Here is a 23,270-nt window from a genome sequence, read left to right on the forward strand (position 1 = left end):
AAAGTATCTCTCATCATTACATCACTACAAACAACCTTACAGAAGTGCAAAATAGGTCAGAAGTTCCGCATTAATGTGCAGCATTTTCCACCTGTGGGCTGGCAGATCAAATAAGGAAAGGTCATTGCAATTCAAACTTGCGGTTTTAACACCTGTTCAGATGCTGGCTCTTTGTTCAGCTACAAGCTAGTGAGCATCAGTGGTGTCCTCGTTACTTAGTGGTGCTTTAAATGCAGTGTGTATTTACTATTCAAATGTGTAATCAGCAATGCAAAACATAAAACAGTAGCAGTGCAGAGCCCTAGCCTCTGCCACAAATTCATGTTCACTAATTTCTTCACAAGAAAACAGTCACCAGCCAGATCCCCAACCAGTGTTTTATATAAAATGAACACATGACCCTTAGTGTCATAGAAGGTTATTTCTCCAGAGGATTTTTTATTATTCTTTGGAGGTATTTCGTGTACCACTCTACCTATACCCCAATTTTCTTCATTTTCTTTAGCCCACCCTGCCTCACCAATAAAAAAATCCTTTACATAAATGTTTTCAGTACTGTTTTATGTTTCAGAAACCAATGGAATTTCAAAATTAATTATGACAGTTGCTCTTTCAGGTTTGTCTTTTTTCCTTAAAAACTGATCTTACAAGTCACTTGGCCATTACCCAGAAAATATTCCAGCATTATGATTCTGTAGGTGTTTCACAAGCCTTTAAGTACAATTTTTAGGTTTGCTATTAAGCTATTAAGCTTACTTTCTGAGTAAGGAGATGTGGAATATTAATGGCAGCATTTTGGAATTGTAAATAAACATGTTTGGAGCAATCTAGATGAAGAGCAGAATGATAAAAATGGTTATAAAAATCTAATTAACATTTTAACTGTGAAAAGCTTGCTGCTTTGATACCACAAGAGAATAGTCTCAGACAGTAGATAAAATTAAATATTCCCATGTGGGTTTCAAGCAGATGAAACACTGCTATCAATATTTAATGGAATGTGTCAGATTTTACCATCATTTGAAAGAATGCAAATAGAGGTTACCATAGAAATCACCTTGACAGAATACTGCACAAGTTGCAACACAAACTGCCCCTGAAGCATCCTCGGAGGAATTAGTAAGATTTTGCCTGATACCCTTTCATGTGGTCTCTTGAAAGGAAGGAGAAAATTTCCATGTGTGTGAATGTGTGTAAATATATATTATGATAAGTTATTAACTAGTAATGTTAAATAAGAAACAAAATATATTCCAAACACTTTCACATCATAGATACCTGGGCTCAGTTCAGTGCAGCAGACCAAATAATATCAGTGAATGGGTTGCTAAAATGTCTCCATGTAGTTATGAAACACCTAATTGTGTAAGCCATATACCAAAATTCTCACATAGATATTGATATTAAACATTTGAAAACTTTTCTCTCAAGAAACAATTTGCCATTACCAACTTCCAGCTAATTTTTACACTGCAGAAGTACAAAATGCAGAAATTTGGATAGTTATCAGAATGAATTTGGTGGGATTTGTGCTTTTCCTCTACAAAGAGAATCCATATCTTCCTAACTGTCTATTTCCACAAAAAGCTACCTATAATTAGCAGAATTTGGCAGTTCAAGAAGTAGCTATATGTCTAACTATCCAATCAATGTTATAATGTCTGTAGGATGTCTGGAAGGTAGGATCCTTCCCAAATTATCACATTTGTCTTTTCAGAGTTTTGGCAGGTAACTTGAAATGGAGCTACTGAGCATCTTTAGAATATGTACAGTTACCTTAAGTTTCTTGGAAAGAACAATATGTTGAAAGTAGTTCAGAAGTGCTCCTTGACTACTGAAGAACCTGAGTTGATCCAAACTTCTCCGTGGTCTAAAAAGCCCACATACATATAATTTCTTGTCTTTCAAGAGTGAGTGAGTGAGCCTGAAGGTAATTAATGATGATAAAATCTGCCTTTTCTATAAGTTATTCTGAAATAGTTTAGAAAACATCAGTTTCAGATACAACTGGAATCTTTTCTGCTATCACACTGCAGAGCCTTATCTTCACAGAATCACAGAATCACAGAATCACAGAATGTTAGGGATTGGAGGGGACCTCGAAGGATTATCTAGTCCAGTCTCCCCACTGGAGCAGGAACACCTAGATGAAGTTACACAGGGGGGCATCCAGGCAGGTTTTTAATGTCTCCAGAGAAGGAGACTCAACAACTCCCCTGGGCAGCCTGTTCCAGTGCTCTATTACCCTCACTGTGAAGAAGTTTCTTCTCACATTTAAGTGGAACCTCCTGTGTTCCAGTTTGTACCCATTGCCCCTTGTCCTACCGTTGGCTGTCACTGAGAAGAGCCTGGCTCCATCCTCGTGACACTCACCCTTTACATATTTATAAACATTAATGAGGTCACCCCTCAGTCTCCTCTTCTCCAAACTAAAGCGACCCAGCTACCTCAGCCTTTCCTCATAAGGGAGATGCTCCACTCCCTTAATCATCTTCGTTGCCCTGCGCTGGACTCTCTCCAGCAGTTCCCTGTCCTTCTTGAGCTGAGGGGCCCAGAACTGGACACAATATTCCAGGTGTGGTCTCACCAGGGCAGAGTAGAGGGGAAGGAGAACCTCTCTTGACCTACTAACCTCAACCCTTCTAATACACCCCAGGATGTCATTGGCCTTCTTGGGCCCAAGGGCACAGTGCTGGCTCATGGTCATCCTGCTGTCAACCAGGACCCCCAGGTCCCTTTCCCCTACACTGCTCTCTAACAGGGCGTTCCCCAACTTAAACTGGAACCTGGGCTTGTTCCTTCCCAGGTGCAAGACTCTACACTTGCCCTTGTACTCTTATTATTCATATTTGAAGTAAACAGTGTACGCCTCTGCTTAGCAAAGAGAGATATACAGATTTTAGTAATGTGCAATATTTCTATGCTAAAAATGTCTGAAATCTGATGTTTTCTGCTTGCCTTTTGGAGGTTACATGTCCATTCAAGTACTACAGTAAAGCACAGTGCATTATGTCATTTTTTTAAGAATTTTTTAAAGATGTAACAGTATCCCATACATAAAATGACATAATTTCTCATCTATATAAATTTCTGCACCAGTAAGTTCTCCCTCTTTCTGTGATACCTCAGCCAAAGGAGAAGGTGGCTCAAACCTTCATATTGGTGCCTTGAAGGATGCCTTTACCACCAATCTACACACTTGACTAAAGCAATGACCATTTCTCCTATTGGAAGTGGACCACTGTGTAGGAAGGTCTGGAAATGTATGAAGCTGAGATGAAAGGCAAGAAAAAGCCTGCATTTAAGAGGCAGGGAACATTGGAAAGAGCCCCACTGTTTGAATCTCCAGTGTTTCTCCAAGGGAAAGACCATAATCACTTCAATTTCAACTGTGACAAGTGTGATACAAATATCTGGGCAGAAGAATTTCCCATAAAAAAATTTCTGAAAATATTCAGAATTTGTCATTTTGAGACAAGACAGTGGATCTTAGTAGAACCTAGTAAACTTTCTGCCTGAATTTATTTCAGTGCTTTCTCCCCATATTCAGCTTCATTGCATGTGACACACTACAACAGGAGCCAAACAACTACTTCTTGCTTTCCATCTACAGGACCATACATGGTGTGAACTATAACAATATGTGGCAATAATGCCATTAGATCCTGGATTGTCACACATCTGAGCTTATGTATCTTATTGCTGCTTTTTTTCTTCATGTCTCTGCTCCATAGTATTTTGAAGGCAAAATGAATGTCTCCTCTGACTTAACTGACTTACACTGTCCGGCCTTTCACTAATATTTTGCTATATAAATTCTTCAAAAAACCTTGTGACTGGTTAAGGAGCGTCTTGTGACTAGTACTGCAGACCATGGAGGTACTGGGTGATGCTACTGATACAGTGTTATCTGAAAATACTGATGTTCTTTCAGTCTCAGAAATATCAGTCTTTTATAAAATACCTCAGCAACATTAGGGGTTTGTGTAGCTCAGTTAGACAGAATTGCTTGAATCTTTACACACTCATGAAAACAGAATCCCTTATGAACTTCGTAAAAGTTTCACATACTGCTCCTCTGGTCACACTTGATACTCGAACTGGCCCAACGAGCAGAAGTGATGTGTAAAACAAAATACCTTTCTTGCAGTGTCATTGCCCTAAGCATGAAGTACCTGAAAACACACAGGAAAGGTTATTCACAGGAGATCAGACCATTTCTGTACAATTAAGGGTGATTCAAAGGCATTTCTGAACCTTTTGTGTGGGTTGTTTCCCTGAACTCAGATTACGACAAGCAAATTCACCCTACCACATAGCGGACTGAATGCTGTGTACTTCTTCTAAGGTACCAAATGGATGAAAATGCATAGATGGAACTCATATATCTGCTTTGAACTAACATGTAGAATGTATTTTCATAACAAGCCCTGTATACATTGTGAACAAAAACCATTTTATTATATATTTTGCAATATTTTACCCATTGTTCTCTTTGTCTTGCTTAGGTAGATACTGCCACTTAGTAGTATTTCTATGTTCTTTTAGCTGGAAGGAAGGGCAAAAGGCTCCAGGCTAGTTCTGTAATCAATGCTAATGCTGCTCTTTAGACAGCTTGAAATAAGACCACTCTGCTCCTCTGGAGTCAAAGATCCTGGAGTCATAACACTAACATCTCCCAGTACACATCACTCTGTTTTCTTAGCTGAACTTTAAGACATGTAGAAAAAAACTTCAGGGGTTTTGGATAAATGTTCTTATATTTTCAGATACAGTTACTTTCCAAAAAACACAATTCAATGGTAGCATGGCACAGCACAGGCTGCATGTGTAGAATACCAAGCAATTTACCTGGTGATTCAAGGAAGAAAACTTTTGCTTTGAATTGACCAAAATGAAAAAGAAAACCATCAGTAAGTCTAGATTTTGTCCCATGTGTCTGTTGTAGCTGAAGCAAAGCTGCAAAGTCATCTAAACAGGAACAATCTGAAAGGCATCTGGGGAGGTGAGAATGCAGTAATTCTCTCCTCATGTTGTAAACCCCTACAGCATGTGGAACTAATGCAGTCTAAGGGCTAAATCCAGAGAATGTGGAAGTCAGAGTGCTCTTCAGCGATCTTCTTGGGAATACATCGAAATTCCAGAATAGAGACTTAACATCTACAGACCAAAGAAACCGTTTCCATGACAAATGTGTAGCAAACACACAGCAAATATAGTCACAGTAACTGTTCATTATGTTCCACAGGTAATCTGTATACTTCTGGAGCAGAACCTAGACACCAGCAATGGTTCTCATGTGGGGATGGACACCTAAATTTAGATAACTGAGTCAACTGGCTGTGACAGGTGGTGAGACACCTAACTCAAATGAGTAAACCCTCATTCTAATCACTTAGGTTTAGGTGTCTTACTCTTTATCTGGGACTGACCCTCATGTCTACATAGCGTTTTTTCAAAGAGAAGCTTCCCTCCAGCAGCAGGGAGTAGATGGCAGGTGCTGGAAAATGTGCCAGTTCCTTAAAAGACCAAAGGTCACAGCAGAGCTGGTCCTTTCTTAATATTACTGTGTGGTGGAAGACTGTGCTCCCATAAGGTGGGTAAGGTTTCTGTCCTGCTTGCTCTTTGTACTTTCAAATTTGTAAAATAATTCATGTTGGAAAGGACCACTAGTCACAACAGCAGTCCCAACACCACCTAGTTCCAAGACCAAGACCCCCCATTACAACAGGTTCCTCAGGACAATATCCAGTCAAGCTCTGAACACCTCCAAGGATGCAGATCTCAAAATCCCTCTGGGTAACCGGCTCCGGTGCTTGAGCATGCCTATATTCTTCCATATATGTACTTGGAATTTCCCCTGCTGCAGCTTGTGACTCTTGCTTCTCACCCTTTTGCTGAAGGAAAGAATTCTGGCTCTGTGCTCTGCTCCACTTTAGGTGGCTGAAGGTAACAACCAGATCTTCCCTTAGCCTTCTCCATGTTAAACAAATCCAGCTGTCTCAGCCTCTCCTTAGAAAACAGGAGATTTCATATTGTAAAAAACTTGTACTAAAGCCTCCTCCCCCTCCTGAGTACCTTATTCTCTATAAGTGCTGCTGAACCTAAACAGGAATTGTGTGTGAACTATACATCAAAATGAGTGTGCAGTGACACATACAGGAAGCAAGGTGAATGTATGACTTCTTTCCCCAAATAACAACAATCAGGATTTTCTGAGAGTCTTCATATTTTGTGTTGCAAAAACAAAACTGTTCACTTCCTTTTACTCAGAACAGCATTTTATAAGAATCAGTAAAACTAGTCTCTTCAAACTTCATAAAGCTTTGTGTTTTAATAGTAAAAATTATCATTGCAAAAGCATTATTAAATGCATGCTTAGCAAAACAGCACTGTTATTTGTATGAAGTCAAACCCAATAACAGAGCTTCCTATATCTGCTGAAAGATTTATTTTCAGGCTCATTTACTCTTGGACTGATAGAAAAGCTTCGCAGTATTCTCTACCTAAAACAGCTTTGGAATACAAATGTAGACTCAAGGGAGCAAAGAAAGAAGAGCAAAAACAGGGCTGAACTGAACCTTGAGTAGGAGCAGACACCCAAATTAATCTCCTGCTGCTAAACAAGAATATAAACTAAACTAATCACGGAAGGATAAAAAGGTTGGATTTGAAGTTGAATCTTAAATTCAGATTTAATCCAAACACACTAAAGGCAAAGGAAAACTGATTGCTTGAAATTAAACATAGTGTTCTATGTGCACAAGTTATGAATTGCAGATGAAAACAGTTGAAATAGTCTCCAAAACAGCATGAGAGAAGGGGAAGAAGAGAAAAATCATACTTGGGTATTAGTAGTAGCAAATTATTATATGCTGGGTCACCTAGTAATCAATGTCCCATGTCTGACCAATATCATGAAGCAGAGTTTTATATTATTGTAAAAGTCTAGTCCAGTGATGAGCTTAATCTTCAGGCCCTGTCGAAGAGGGTTACATTTCTGTGATTTTGTAGAAAGCTGTAGTGATTTTGGTCATTATGAGAATTGTATGCCATTCTGCCTTGCTATCTGAACAGCTTCTGCTTTATCAGTATCACAGCCTGAACACAGAATACAGCTAAATAAAATAATACCTGAAAACCAGTCCGTGGGGCAGCAAGCATCCATGTCTGGTTAAGGTTTAGAGATAGGGAGCTGCCCAGTTGCCATTACTTTTGCAATGTGACTGACTTCTGGGCCGCTGAATGGCATAGTACCTCTGATGGAAGAACAACTGTTTGTTATCAACCACGATGCAGCTACTGACTAGCTCATTTGTTAAAAAAGGTGTATCAATATCTGTTTATGAAAAAACGAGTTTGTGTTTGACAAAAATAATGGAAGCAGATGAATAAGTCATTGTTCTGATCTCCCATTGACTATGCCTAGCGTTAGCCTCCCACACACCTGTTTTTCATAATCTTTACTAAAACTCTACTTTGCTTGCTAAGAACTGATGAACTATTGGCATAGAAAAGGACATTGTCTACACACAAAGAGGCAGCTCCTTGACCCTGCTACAGTGACTTGCCATGCCATTGTCCAACTAAGCAGGAGAGTGAGAATCCCCAGCATGTAGGAATGGCTTGGGCAGCAGGCAAGGACATCATGTTGCCCTGGTTTGACAAAAGGAGCAGGGCCTAACTGCACCTCCAGGCTCTTGAATGTCCAGCTGGCTGCATGAACTCCTTTGTTCCCGTAATTACAGCTGCCCAGTCCTCAGATAAGTCCCCTTAATGCAAATAAATAATAGTAACTTTTCCTCGCTTGGAGTTCAGCAAAAGAGAGGTCCCACAGAGATTTTTCTCATGTGTTCTGTCCTCTAGGGTCTCTTTCTCTTATGCATTTTCAGACTGATGAGATTAGCTTGTTGCACTTTATAGGAAAGTTTCAGAGTGACCCTGTCTGAAATATTATTCCTAGAACAGCAGGGAATCTACCTTCCAAAAAATATCATGGTGAAAACTGAATTTGGTTGTTTCTGTTTTCCTAGCCACTCATTATGACTGGAAACAAATCTATATTTTCTAATGCAATAAGAAAATCATATTGAGTGTCATATGACAATAACAATGCCATTGTGACACTAAAAGAGAAGAGTAGCATGATGTGGAAGAAAATTACTTCTTCACTCAACATGGAACATGCTTCATGCAAGTTCTTGTACCAGGTATGGGACAGGGAAGCTGGCTTTGCCAGACAATGGTTGAAATCTTGGCTTTGCCCCTGCCCGGTGTAAGCCGATATCACCGGTGCCAGGAGGGCAGAAACAAAAAATAATGAAAAAAATTAGAAAGTGCATGTGACTATACTCCTCTTGCCCTTCGACCTGACCTTTTCCCATAATTGATCAAGTAATAACCACCAGTGGTGCCCGTGATGGGTACATCTGGTCTTGAGGACTGCAACCAGCTCAAAGCTCAACATGGATTCAGGGGAGATAGAAAACAACACAGTAGTTGAGGGCTAATTTATGGCAATGTGCCCACCTGGCCACAGTGCTGGTCCATGCCTGACTCAAGCCAAATTTGGAAGAAGCTGGCATCTGCGGTTGGAATGAAAATATGACTATGAGCCAATGATCTTATTCCATAAATAGTGGACAGTCTGGAGGGGCCATTGATCTCTCCTGCATGGCAGTGGCATTTGTGCTGGGATCTCTCCTTGAGCAGGGATGCCTTGCAAGGTTATTTCCCAAGGCTGAGAGACTCCTTATTGCATGAGATACTCAGTAAGTGAATTGGGAGAAAGTGCACTGAAACTTTATAATCTTAGCTAAGTGGTGTAAAGAATTGATTACACATATATAATCCTGTAGACATTAACTATTGACTATGTCTGAGGCCAAGTCTGGATCCAGCCGCACCTAGACATTTCCCTGAGAAGGAGTTTAGAAATCAAGCAGGTTCTTTCTGAACCTTTCTGACTCAGCAGGAGGGTCTCCCTGTCAGCCTTGTCTGACCCTGTCCCTTATAAAGTAAATAATACAGTGTACCTTGCCATCAAATCTTGTTAAATCACTGTTGCATTTACTATCAAGCTTTGTTATCAAGAAACATGTTGCTACTTCTCTTTTACAAGTGAAGTGCATCACTCCATCCGTGACAAGTGTTCATATCTGCAGTTACAATTCAGTGCCTGGCTCATCCTGTGATGCTACAGATATGCCACACTTCTTAAGGGTTGTTGTCAAATAACTAGAAAGAGTGAAAGCTGGTTGGGCTTCAGAGGAATCAGGTTTGATATACAAACTAGAAAGGACCCCCAAAAAATCCAAGTGATTTGATCAGAAACTGTAAAGCTTCACCCAGCTTTCAAGCCTGGCTAAAAAGGACCTCTTTCCTGTAATTCTGTCTTTCTGCAGTACCACTGAATGCTTATAAAAATATTTCATAGAACCACAGTCTACATCTCTGTTGGATTACACTTAGAGAGCTATGCTCTTCAAAACAGTAAATTCATGTGTTTTGACTGTTCTTTGTGTACACATATTTTGTAATGAGAACATTCACGGAACTTCCACATACTGTGTTTTTCTAACATGAGCTTGAGATAACTGGTTAGCATCACTGTAAACAAACGTAGGATATAGAAACTATAATTCTGTCCCCCATCTCCTCTCAGAATCTGTGGAAACACCCATCAAGCTGACTCAAACATAAATTATGCATGGAGAAGACTGGTCAACAACACCCACTTCAGATAGTTATTTCATTTTATACATTTGTGTGCTATATGTTTGCTTAAGTATTAACTGCATGATGACTTCCAACTTTTGGCAGATGAAAGAGTAAAGAGCTTCAGCTTGTGAAGCCAGTGTCCTTCTGCCAAAGTCCCGGTCCTGTTGATTTATGTGGTTTAATAAAGATCAGGCAGAACTTCTGAAAACCTTTCCTTTCTAATTTTGAAGCTTGAGTTCTATTTTTTAAAATATTTAAATAAACAAATACATAGAGTAGGTGAGTGAAAAGCCTCCTTTTCACGAGGCTAAGCTTTTTGTATGGTGGACTCAAATAAAAGCTAATGGACAAAAACTATTCTAAAAATCCTGTTCTCAGGAATTTACCAAGATGAAGTATGTTTTCAGGATTCAGTTCTTCAATGTAAACTATTAGATGAATGCATTAAAAACCATATTAATTGATTGAAACAATAAGTAATAAATGAAGAGTTTTGCTTTTCAGTTCAAACAAGTCTAGGAAGCTTTTAAACTAATTTCTCCTCTATATACAGTTCCACGAAAAGTATTTTTCTTTATAAATGTGCACATTAGGAAGAGAGAAGTTTTTTGGTGGTGGTGGTGGGTTTTTTTGTTTTGTTTTGTTGTTGTTTTTGTTGTTATAGGTTTTTGTGTTTGTTTGTTTATCCTTATTTGTTTAGGAAGGAATATGAAGGTTGTTTGGTGTGAAAAGCACACCTTTCCACTTGAAATATCAAGCATTTGTCTACTTTTCAAATTAACTAGTATGATGTAAGATGCCCACAAATGTTGATATAACAAGCTCATTGAAGGCTCCATCCTGCCTTAGCTGCTCCCAGTTACGAACTTTTATCCCTCTGGGGATTAGTGTTTGCTAGTTTTCCATCCTTGGGTGGAATTGCTCCAGAAAGCCTTTTAACATGAGTGCAACTGAGTGAAAATCTGTGCATGGCAGCTGGCAATGCTGAGAGTAAAATATTTTCTGTAATTACTTGTCATGACAAAAACATGGTCTTTTAATCAAAAATATATTCAGTAATAACTGGAAAATCAAACCATTTCCTGACTTCTGCAGAAAGCTTCTAACATTATTAACTTTCCAGGATTCTTTTTTCTACTCAGTTGTGAAAGGAGAGGAAGAAAAAAAAAAAATCCAGTGAGTTCTGAGGACATTTATTTCATATCTGCCATCAAATTTCTACATATATTATGATGAGTTCTTGAAGGAAAATTATTTAATCCCACATGGAAAATTATGTGCATAGCAATTTTATACCTGGCAAGAGAGCTGGGAAGTAGATATTGTACTAAAAAAAAATTGAAACATTGTAGGGAAAAGTGTCAACATTGGTGACAGCTTGTTTATTTTACAATTAATTAGTTTGTATTGAAGTTTTACACACTCCGGATCTGTTTCTACCCCAGCATAAAAACTAGCCTAGAAGTAGATCATCAGCTAATTTTATGTGTATTGAAAAACAGTTCAAATAAACTCAACATCAAAATTTAAGAATTTAATTTAATTTCTCACTATTGAAGAAAATAGATAAGTGTACAAAGCTACTGACTGAAAGAGTTTTGCCCCGTTACCTGGTCCACATGTGAGGGTCCTGCAGAGAAGTCACTCAGTACAGCTGGGAGCAGCAGATCTGGAGGAAAAGCTGTAATAATAAGTCCAGATGACTGACTGGAGCCACCATTTTGGAGAACAGTGGATTCCCAGTTATATTGCCGCCAACCATTGAAAGTGGATTATTATTCTCAATTGAAGAGGTCTGTATCACTCACAGTGTAGACTCTTAATTTCAGTGAGAATTAGTACAATAACATTGTCTGAGCATATTTGAACAAGAATCAGAAAAAGGCAAAGAAATTAAAGCAAATCTGCTCTTGGAAATGATCTTAAATTAAAAAACATTAATGCAAAAGAAAAAGTCTAAGAACATTTATAAGGAACAAAAGACCATTCTGGCTGTAGAAAACAGGTCTTGAGCCTCTGCATACATAAATCATTCTAAACTAAATTGTAGCTACAAATGTAGGTCTGGTCTGCCAGTGAGGTATTAAGAAAATCCTTACTTCACTGGTTTTCTTCTGTGCAAGAGAATACATATTTGGACTCTGAGTTCGATAAAATATCGAATTATTTTCAGAGAATGTTATACATTTCTGAAACAGTTACGTTTAGCCAGATTTAAAAAGAAACAAAATTCTCTGACTGGAGAATTAAGTTAATACTTCCAGAAACCAATAAAAGAAAGTCTACTGAAGTCAGTGGGTGTCTTTCTGGGTTATTACAATGGGCTTTGTATCTCGTCCCTAGTTCAAATATTCATATGGCAGAAAATTAAGATCAGAGGCTGACATGTGTTTTTGATTAATGTTCATTGCACACAAATTGGCTACATGAGTGTTCATAGAAACTGAAGTCATGCAAGAGTTACAAATATATTTATTCAAAAGCTCAAATGCATATGAAAACTTTTTAACTTTCTGGCCAGCTGCTGAAGGATAGAAAAACTTAGTTCTACAGTTTTAGAGAAAAAAGCAACTTTCCTTACTCAGTGCAGAGGATACCGTATGTTTGCACTGATATTCCTTACACTGGGGATAGATTAGGTAAACTCCAGAAGTTCTTTTCAACCCAATTTTTCTATGGTTTTTAGATAAAATTAGAATTCTTACCTCGGATAAATATGTGTAGATTTTTGACTTCCACAGACATGACTGTGGGTCTTTCACATGATGATACTGAAGCATCTAAAATTCATATCAGCAAGATTTACCACCCAGATAAGTAAGGATACATGCATTTATTTTAAAATAGGTCTTAATTATAATTCAACAGATAAGAGAACATTACAGGTTCTTCTCAAATAAGTGATTGTTAAGGACAAGCATAACTTAAATATTTATATAAGCTGCTTACAGACTACATAGAGATGTTTTGTACAAAGAACACTAATGATTACTTCTTTCCATCAATAGCAGAAGTAGGTCCCCTCAAGGAACTATAAAGACCATGCAGAGGGATTTCTGTCCAACTAGATCTACTAGAAATAGATGTATCTAAATTTGTAGAGCTTCTGTAGGCCTGTACTGTATTAGGACTTATCTGTTACTCCTTGTCTCAGAGTTGTGGAATTGCTCCAACAACAGAGGTACAACATTTGGTGTCCTGAAAAGAAAAGTCTGTGGGCACAATGTCTTAGGGTGGGTCTTGCCAGATACATTCACTTTCAAAACTTCCAGCTAGTAAAAAAATTTCAAAGGAAGGGTGGCATTATGAGCATGCCCTCCCAAGTGGAGACTCCCTATTCAAGAGTAACTGCATTGTTTTTCATAAAGGAACAGGAGAATACATCTGGCATTCAGAGTGCTGTTAAATCAAACACATTTTGTCTAGTAAGCTGTTATAGAGAAGAGAGCTAGCAGAAATTACTCTTGCTTGAAGTTATTGTTTTGGTGAATAAATCGATAACTTTTTGAACAACACTTGGAACTATCTTGGTGGCCTGATATATTCCATTTAGAAGGAAGAACCTAGCTGCTAGTTAATTGTTTAAGTGCAGGAATCAATCTAATTCTGATGTCAGTCTTCATGTAACAATGACAGCTATTGAGCAGGACTGGTTAACAAAGTAAGGCAGCAAAGCTCAGGATAGATTTTGGTAATATTTGATATGACAACTTGTTGCCACAAATTGCAGACAAAAAAAATAATTATAGGAATATTTAGGCTTTTAAAAAATAGAGACATGTAAGCTTTTTTTGAAAAAAACATCATTTGTGCTGCTTTAGTATCAAACATTTACTAGATGCAACTGGGACTGAAAAGTCAATAATTCATTAGAGAAAAAGTAAGAAAAAAATCTACTGGGACTTCAGATAGGACAACCAAGGCACTGTAATACATACATATTATTGATTACAATTTGCAGATTAGATATCTTTCTTTTCTGAAGAGTCACTTGCAGCAAGGATGCAGCAAATTGTCATACTTAAATATATTTCCCTTTTGAATACTTTATTACTAGACCATTTTTAGGAGAAATATAGAAATATTTTAAATTGAACTTCACAAAAATCTCTTTTCACTTAGGATGTACCATAAATGTGTTACAAAAAAAAATGCAGATCTCTCCACCTCCAATCTTCAGCTTCAACTATTAAACCATACCTCCCACAGACAGTCAGTGTCAGCAATGTGAGATCCCCAACAGTCACAAATAGTGTGTCCTATTATTTTCCAGACTGCTAAAGCTTATTTGTGAAGCCAAATAAGTAACACGTGCAAACGGCCCCAGCCTAGATAGAAAGAGCGAACATTAGCAATGTGCACACTCCTAATATAAATGGATCTGTCTGGGGATTGCATCAGCATTCAGATTCATGGCTCTAAAGTCTCTTAGATTTAGTGCAGCAAGACTAGTCAAGGATTAAACAATGTGTTACCAAGGGAATAGCCAACATGTCCTGGAAGAACCATTGAGAATCAGTGCATTTGGCATGTGGAGGAACTGGAAAGATAAATGGAAAGATTTGAAGCATTAACTGTACACAGAAAAACTAAATTAATACTAAAAACACAAATGAAAAACATTCTGATTATACTAAAATGCAAATTAAAGACCTGAACATATAAATCTCTGCCACATTTGCTGCAATGTTCTGCTTTGTCCCAGAGCACTACTAAAAACTTGAATTAATTCACTAAAACATAATACTAAGACAAAAGCTAGACTAGGAATCTTTTAAGGATAATCAACCTATTTAGCATAAGAACCAACACAAGCTTTCTCTGAAAATTTTAAATACTCAGAAGCAGTTCAAATGTTGTGATGAATAACACCTTCAGATTAATAACTTCTTTCACTCTTTTTTACCACCCTTTAACACAGCCTTGTGCCAAAACAGTCTAGAAGCAGAAAAGCTGCAACTATCACTGAGAAATGAGCACCATACTCCCAGGACCAGGAAGCCAACAAAGTTTCTAATAAGATGCCTTAGAAGTTTCAGCTCTGTTCTGAAGTCCTGAGCACTAAAAACCTTAAATTATTTATCTGCTTCAAGAGAATAGGGGTAGGTCTTCATATTTTGGGCATTAGTTTTAAAAATCTCACTACTCTTTGCCTCCACTAAGTTAGCAGATGGCCAAAATGGTTCCAAAGGGAGTGCAAAAAAAAAAAACTTAAAATTGCCTGACAGCTACCAAGTGTCAGGTATATAAGTGACAGCTACTAAGCTAATCTGTTCAGGATCTAGTACAATGGACCGTGATCTTTTCTACTTCTTATACCTTATGTGGAGTAGTGGAGAGGAAGTAAATCAGCTTTATTGCCACAACTCGGAAATCCTCAGCTGTGCTCTACAGAGTAGCTTTACAGCCACTTCATACCGTAGGAAACGTTTGAATACTTCCTGATTTCCAAATTGTTCACTGGCAAAAACATCAGAAATTTTATTTAAAAGGAAGTTACAGTGCTCATACTGAAAACTCTGTTTACTTCAAGGGCAGAGGAAAACAAGCATTACATTTCATGAGCAAGTGGAAGTATCTGGCATTGGTTTTAACAGAAAGAAATCAGTTCATCTGTAAGGGAAATGTAGGCAAGGCCACTTGGTATGGAGCAATGGATGTGACGTTCTGTGAGCAGATGCTCCTTGAGGACATTTTGTCTTGATGAGTTTGTCATGATGGATTTATGGTTACAGCTGTTTACAATCCACTTACTGGTACATGCCTAGAACCTAGAAAAGCACAGAAAATATTGACAGCATTTCAAAGAAGAGAATAGTACTCAATTCATAGATTTCAGGTTAAAATATGTGTAACAAGCCTTTAAAGATGACTCAAGTTTTTTATTTAAAAATATTGAGTTTTGAGGGAATAGGCTCCAGGTTTTTGTTCTGTACAAAACTGAACAATATAATTTGGAGGAACAGACAAAAAGGTAAGAAAATACTATTAAAAAATCTTTAGTTACCTCATAGAAGGCTTGAGTTCTGGTCTTTAATCTGAATTTGCTGTAGGACATCTGAACCTGCATCTTCGCTCTCCCAGCTGAGATTTCAGAGATTTCAGAGACTCTATAAATTTCCTATCTCTGACTTCATTATGACTGTTTGAGAAAGAAATTAAGTTAGCTCCTCAGGGAAAATACTATTTTCTTTCAGCCTAAATTAACTTGTTTGCAGTGATAGAAAATGCTGTAAATTTTTTACTTCAGATTTGTCATGCTTTTCTCCATTCTCTACGTTCTTCCTGAGGCACTCTCCAGATTTAGCATTTCATGAGTGGTTCAGAAACTTTCCATATTCCCCTAATGTAAGGTAAATGGCCTCTTACCCAGCTCTACTTAATTGCTCTAAGGTCCATCCTGTGGAGAGCTCCATCTGCATCTGTATTTCTTGTCCCTAAAGCATTTTCAGACTATCTTTGCCCACTCTGCAGAGTATGAACCCTCTTCCTAACCAACATTAAAGCAGGACATAACTTGTGAGGTTGCAGCCAGGAGTTTCTGGTAATGTCTTGACAGGCTGCTGCAGAAGACAGTGTGTCAGTGCTCTTCCCAGCCAGACAACATAATTCAGGATCTACAACTTCCACAGCCAGCTCCCAGCACCAGCGCCACCTACACCACCATCAAGACCAGCAAAAGCATATCCACATATTGAAAGCCACCATCACCATGCACCTTGGGCCTACAGTAGCTCAACAGCTACGTTGCAAAAGGCCAGTGATATCCTGGGGTGCGTTAGGAAAAGTGTGACCAGCAGGTCAAGGGAGGTTGTCTTCCCCCTCTATTCTGCCCTACTGAGGCTGCATCTGGAGTACTGCATCCGGTTCTGGGCTCCCCAGATTAAGAAGGACAAGGGAGTCCAGTAGAGAGATACAAAGATGATTAGGGGTCTGGAGTATCTTTCTTATGTAGAAAGACTGAGACAGATGGGTCTGTTCAGCCTGAAGAAGAGAAGGCTGAGAGGGCATCTTATCAATGTTTATAAATATCCCAAGGGTGGATGTCAAGAGGATGGGACCAGATTCTCTTCAGTGGTGCCCAATGACAGGATGAGGGGCAACAGGCACAGACTGAAGCATAGGAGGTTCCATCTAAACAGGAAAAAAACCCACAAACTTCTTTACTTTGAGGCTGACAGAGCACTGAACAGGCTGCCCGGAGAGGTTGTGGAATCTCCTTCTCTGGAGATATTCAAAACCCACCTGGACATATTCCTGTGTGATCTGCGCCGGGTGAACCCCACAGATGGGTTGGACTGCATGATGTCCAGAGGTCCCTTCCAACACCAACCATCCTGTGATTCTGTGAAAACATAGTTTTGTCTATACTGCTGAGAAACCTTGAGCTAGATTGTCCTTGCTGGTTTGCTGGAAACTTGTTTGTTTCTAACTGGCTGGTGTTAGATCTAACCAATATTATTTTCAAGTAGCAGGATTTTGCTTTTTTTTTATCCAACAAAAGACCAACTTTTATAAGACATAAGACAAAAACATAGAAATTTCACCAAACCTACTCTAGAGGCATGCATCTAACAGTGGTCAATACAAGTTTTTCCAGAGGATAATAGAAGAAACCTCACTAGGTTAGGATGGGATGAGGTGAGAAGTAAAATGAGGAAATTTATATTAAAAAAATTATCATAAATTTTTCACAGCTCTAAACATCTAGTGATAAATGGGTGTGGGAAGGTCAGAAGAACAGGTTGAGATTCCATCAACACAGTGTTTCATTGCCTTCAAGCAATAATCTATCAATAGTTTATGGCTATCTAAAAAATCCTGTGTGCTACATTTGGCAGTCATAATTATTCTAGAATAAATGGTAATATTCTGAAATTGAATTTAAGATTCCTGTGGGATGGGAATCCTCAGCTTTTTTGGCTTTCAAAAGGTTAACTTAGTAGCTCAAGAAACCGAGCCAACACTGTGGTGTTTATGTTTACTGCCAAAGGTGGATCAAGAGGACAGCTGATTGCATATGCTCTTGAAAATCCCCTAAGCCAATATCTCTGAGGTCTAAAGTGGAAACTATTTGTGTGCAGCTGATGGATTTAATTGCAAGTTTTTCTTAGCATCCCTTTTCATGTGGATAGTAGGAGACTCATCAGACTCATTTGTTATCTGGATGAGACCTGTCTCTTCCTTTAGTTGAGACAATTGAGATTGAAAGTTGCTTTATAAGAGAGTACAAACTTTTTTTTTCTTTTTTCTTTAATTTGAGAAGCTATTTCTACACATCAACACTTGACTAGAGTAATCTTTGACAAAGAAACTATTCCAGATCCTAGTAAACTCTTGTACAGCAAGCAAATATATGAGGAAATTAAATTGTCAACAAATGCAAAACCAAGGAAGAATCTCTTTTTGTTTATTAGAGAAAAATATTGCAAAAAAAAAAAAAATAAAAGCAAGCAATAGGTCTGAGTTGTCAGCACAGCAATCTGTAAAATGTTTTATGCAAAAGACTAGATTTTTGCATATGATTATTTTAGTCAGATAAGACAAATATTAAGGTACAATGTATTTTCCTCTTGTTCCACAGTTAGTTCTCGATGACTGTACTTAGTAACCTTTGCAGAGAAGTGAAATACCTTATTGTTTCAGCGCCAGGTCTGTATGGAGTTACTCTGCTGCTTACTGAAGAAACAGCAAAGAGGATCTGAGTTCCAGCCCTATGCTTACTGGCTGGTGTTTCCTGAGGGCTGCAGTGGTTGTTTTTAATTGGTAAAAAAGTAGTAATGAGGAAATTTTAATTCCTGATTTTTCACCCGTGGTGAGCTGTCAGACATTGGAATAAGCATCCAGTGTTATCTTAGAGCAACTAAGTGCTGTCCTTATGACTACAAAAAAATTTCCACACACCCTTGATGCCCATGAATTTCTAAAGAATTTTCTCAGCTTTGGGGTGGATCTTTTCGGTTTGTTTACTGCCTGTAGGCCAACATACTTTGAGGTTTAATACCTGAGCCATTGTTAAGAGGGAGGGGAAACAGTAATTTTTCCACCCTGCAAAGAAAAATTTTGTAGCAGTTTTTGTACAGGACTGTGAAGAACCACAGGTGCAGCTTCAGTTTACTCAGTTTTTGTTTCATTTATGTTTCAATAGTATTTTTAAAGTTAAGAAGATGCTTTTGACCACATATTCTTTTTGAAGGTGGTGATAATTTTTCTACAAAAAACAAAATTAAAAAAAAAGCAAAGCAAACCATCGGAGGTCGTGTGTTTCTTTGCAATGTGTGTTGCATTTACCTGGCAAGGTTTTGATAGTGGAGAGATTGTAGGAATGGGTTCAGTTGGAAGACACCAGGAGCTCCCCCCATGTTGGGCAGAGCCAGTTTTAGCCAGTTCCAAGATGGAAATGCCACTGGCCACAGCTGAGTCTATCAGTGGCTTTGGTCGCACGTCTGTGAAAACATTTAAGAAAGGGTAAAAAACACTGTGCAGCAGCTCTAAGAGAGGAGTGAGAAACTGTGAGAGAAACAGCCCATGCTGGAGAAGTTCTTGAAGGCCTGCAGCTCATGGGAAGGACTGTCTCCCATGTGAGGGATCTCATGCTGAAGCAGGGGCAGGGCTTGAGGAGGAAGGAGCAGCAGAGACAAAGTGTTATGGACTGACCACAACCCCCCTTCCCCGTCCCTCTGCACTGGTCAGTGTGAGAAGGTAGAAGAGTTGGGAGTGAAGTTGAGCCCAGGAAGAAGGGAAGAGGTAGGGATAAGGTGGTTTTAGTTTAGCTTTCATTTCTCATTGTCTTATTCCATTATTAATTGGTAATAAATTAAATTAATTTCCCCAAGCTGAATCTGTTTTGCCCATAACAGTAATAAGTGAGTGATCTCTCTATCCTTAACTCAGCCCATGGGGTTTTTTGTTGTATTTTCTCCCCCTGTCCTGCTGAGTAAGGGGAGTTATAAAGTGGCTTGGGGGTCACCTAATGCGTAGCCAGGGTTAACCCACCACACTGTGATACAATCATAAAGTACTTCTTTTTGTACTGCTTTGACAATACATTGCCTATACATTGTGCCTTCCTTCAGAAATATATGTAATTGTTACATCAGTACTGCATCAAGCAATATTAAATTATGGCAGCATAACCCAGTTCAGATACTGAATTAGAAGTTGAGAACCCCAGCTCCTATTTTGGGCTCCACTACTGAATCCTCATAGGATGCATTATTCCTCTGGATCCTCAATTTCATATCTTCAAAAAGGAGCTAATAGTACTTCCTAGTAGTGCCCTGGTGAGAAATCATGTAGAGGTGCCCAAATTTATTATTAAACATGAGGCACCAATGCTGAAGAAACTACTAATGTAAAGCAACATCCATGAAAATTTCTCACAACTTCACATTTATTAAATGATGTCATATTAGGAATGACACTGAGATAATGGAAATTGAATAGGCACAAACCATTGTCAGATCAAAGCTGATAATCTTTAAACCTTCTTACAACAGACATCAGAGAGACTACCATGACACCAGTAATTATTGAATTTGGACTGGATGAGGACACCACTTAATGAAGTCTGTAATTTCATTCTGTCATTTATTATTTTGAAGAACCTCATAAACACTGCGAAGAAGGTAACTTTATCTCTGATCTTTTTGCTAAAGCTTTGTGTTTCAACTATCACTTACACCTGTGTAAGACTATCACATGGTAAAAGTCAGCCCAAGGGTACATTCATCTGGCTAATAGCCACAATTACACACACAGGTTTAGGGTAGGTTCCCACTGCTACCTCTCTTGCAAAATCATAGCCAGTGATTAATGTAAGAAAAAAAAAAGTCTCAACTGCTTATTACATTAAACTTGCTATTATAGTTATTTTTAAAGAACTTCAGAAATAAACAGTTGTTAAATTTTAGCCCAGACTGGTATCTGCCAATTTACCAGTTGGTAATTTGGGGTATTTAAGTTTATTCTAGACCCAGTGTCTGAATGACTGGATAGTATAATCTCCCCCTTTGCTCCCAAGAAACAGCTGAATCCTTTAAAAACCACTTGGTATTTTGGCTAATAAAGGTTAAAAGCAAGTTAAAGTACAACAAACTCTGTGACCCACGCACTTTTCATTCATCTCTTGGGCTCAGTTCTAGCTATGGTTGAAAGCATTCATTAGGTGCTTTAAACACCTACTGGTAGCTCAAGATGCAGGATGGCCACCTCTACCAGATCTACCTTGCCCAGACTGAACAAGACCTGAGAGCTGCGCTGATGGGCTGAGCACGCTTGGCTACCCTGTGGCTTGATGGGGAATTGGCTCTAGTCTGCTTGTGGGTATTCGTTTGCACATGATTACTGGGCCTGGCAGACACATTTGGATTTGAGAGTGAATTCAGCTGTCCACAAATACAAGAATGTATTCGTATTTGTTGGCAACAACCCTGGTTCAAAAGATAATATCACTTTTTGGAGTCCAAAGTCATATGTTACTCAGGTAGCAAAACAAGTCTTGCACCATATTGGAGAATGGATCTAAGACACTTAAAATTTATTTTCCCTTCTGCCTTACAAGGATGAGCTGAGATTTTCTTAGCTGGAAGCTATTAACTTTTTCCTCGTGATGACCCCACTGAATGAGTTACAATTATCTGTCTTGATAGATAATAAGTGACATACAAACTTAACAGAATTATCACTTAGCTGGCAGGTTTGTAAAAAACAAACAAACAAACAAAAACAAAACAAAACAAAAACACAAAAACAACAACAACAACAAAAAACAAACACCAAAAAAAAAACACAAAAAAAAACAGAAACCCGGAAACTAACAAACAAAACCACACAAAACCCCCAAATACTCCCATAGAGGTTGCACCAAAATTTCTACAAGAATTTTCAGTATTTTACAGAAGTCTAAATAAATGTGTTTTTAATTAAATTATGCAGTTTTCAGAAAATTGAGCTGCTATGTTATGCTATGGGGAGAAAATTCAGGACAGGATTTGTCTCAGAATACTTTGTACAGATATAGTTGTCCTATGTGCATAAAAACAACTCAGTTATGCACCCTTTAAGAAAGTTTCAGGTTTGTCTTGGGTTAAGATTGGTGTAGGCAAAGTATGAGGAATGGTAGACAACATTTACTCTTCAACACAGCCAAGACTGGGTGGACCCAAATTCAGCTGGGCATAGATCTATGCTCTGAGCATAGATGAGTTGGATGAAGTGAACTTTGTATCAAAGTATGAAGCAAAAAAAAGATTTTAAAAACTGAACCTATCTCCATTCCTCCTTCAAGTCAGGACACTGTGCAGGCAGGAATGAGTAGGCAGTAGGGGCACAAGAGCAACCTGACGTCTGATGGTTAGAGACTGCAGTTAAAACTGGAGACACATGGACTTTGCCATGGTTCTCAAATTTCCCTCAGCAAATATCTCCAGTTCAGATGCAATTTATTGTGCCAGAGAAAACCTCTGTAACTGACAAACTTGTGCTTTTAGAGAAAACAAGATGTAAACAATTTATTTAAAAATAGGAAAAAAATATACTTAGGAACTGAGTAAAATCATCCAATTTTCATAAGAAAAATATAAAAATATTTCAGAGAATATTGTTTGCAAAATAATCTGTGCAAGTAGATTGGGAAAATTAAATACTAACTGCATATGGTAGCACCAATATTTTTGCAGTAACTGAAGAAACAAATAAGTAAAGAAACAAGACAGATTAATTATATAATTGATCTAACGCAACCTTCCAAAGAATAATTGATATGCTATCATTACCATAACAACTAATTCATATGACAAAACTGATACATGACACCTTCTTAGAAGCCAGTTTAAAATCATTACTAATCACATCATTCTGTATTGTGGCAAATAAGATGAATAAAAGCCTATTTGTAAAGCATTTAGTGTCATCATTTTTCATAGTTCTCTGAATGAAATACTAATGGTCATCACAGTTAAGAGTGAAATGTCTCTGGAAAGAAGAAAGAACTATACACTGCTAACATAATAAAAGGTTCATAACTGTGAAAAATATGGGGTCTACAGATAAATCAGCATGATAGATTTTTTTTTTCCCAAACTGCAAAGGAATTCACAATATGCATTAAAACAAGATATTATACCAACAGGGCTACCATGGCATGGACAGACATTAAGCAGTTTTAAATGGGCATTTGAATAATTCTATTTTCAGTGCTTTGCATTTTCATATTTTGAGGTCATTAAAAGCACAAAATTAATTACATTACAATGACTTTAAGAGGGGCAAAATTATTATTCACTTCCCAGGAGGGAAGCTGCTTTAGCAATATTTTTTTTCCTTTTCATAATCATCCTGAGAAGCTCCTACAGCCATGGAAAGGGCAGTTGCTTTTAGGAAGTCAGGAGAGGGAAAAATGGATTAGTTAGTTATCCTTAAGAGGGGTCAAAGAATGACATTTTAAAAGGTTAAATTCAGCAAATTAATTGGCATCCCAAATGGAGAAATCAGTCCAGTTGAAGAGATAGCAACTTTTTCATTTAGATCCAAAGCCTTTTGTATTATAA

At 38.1% G+C, this 23,270-nt stretch overlaps 2 long non-coding RNA genes across 2 annotated transcripts in view; both read right to left on the reverse strand.

Moving 5' to 3' along the window:
* The window catches only part of LOC135579024 (uncharacterized), a 52,171-nt gene extending 40,661 nt beyond the window's left edge, over window positions 1-11,510 (reverse strand). The window contains exon 1 of the long non-coding RNA XR_010471271.1: window positions 11,331-11,510. This is a non-coding gene — a long non-coding RNA (uncharacterized LOC135579024). The remainder of the gene's footprint in view (window positions 1-11,330) is intronic.
* A 604-nt stretch (window positions 11,511-12,114) lies between these two features.
* Window positions 12,115-22,309, reverse strand: LOC135579025 (uncharacterized). Its single transcript, XR_010471272.1, has 4 exons — window positions 19,012-22,309; window positions 16,966-17,065; window positions 15,728-15,862; window positions 12,115-15,491 (listed from the first exon to the last, which is right to left on the reverse strand). It is a non-coding gene; the product is annotated as an uncharacterized LOC135579025 (long non-coding RNA).
* Window positions 22,310-23,270: the final 961 nt, after the last annotated feature.

This window comes from Columba livia, chromosome 3 (assembly GCF_036013475.1).
Source record: "Columba livia isolate bColLiv1 breed racing homer chromosome 3, bColLiv1.pat.W.v2, whole genome shotgun sequence".
In the NCBI taxonomy this organism is placed as follows: domain Eukaryota; kingdom Metazoa; phylum Chordata; class Aves; order Columbiformes; family Columbidae; genus Columba; species Columba livia.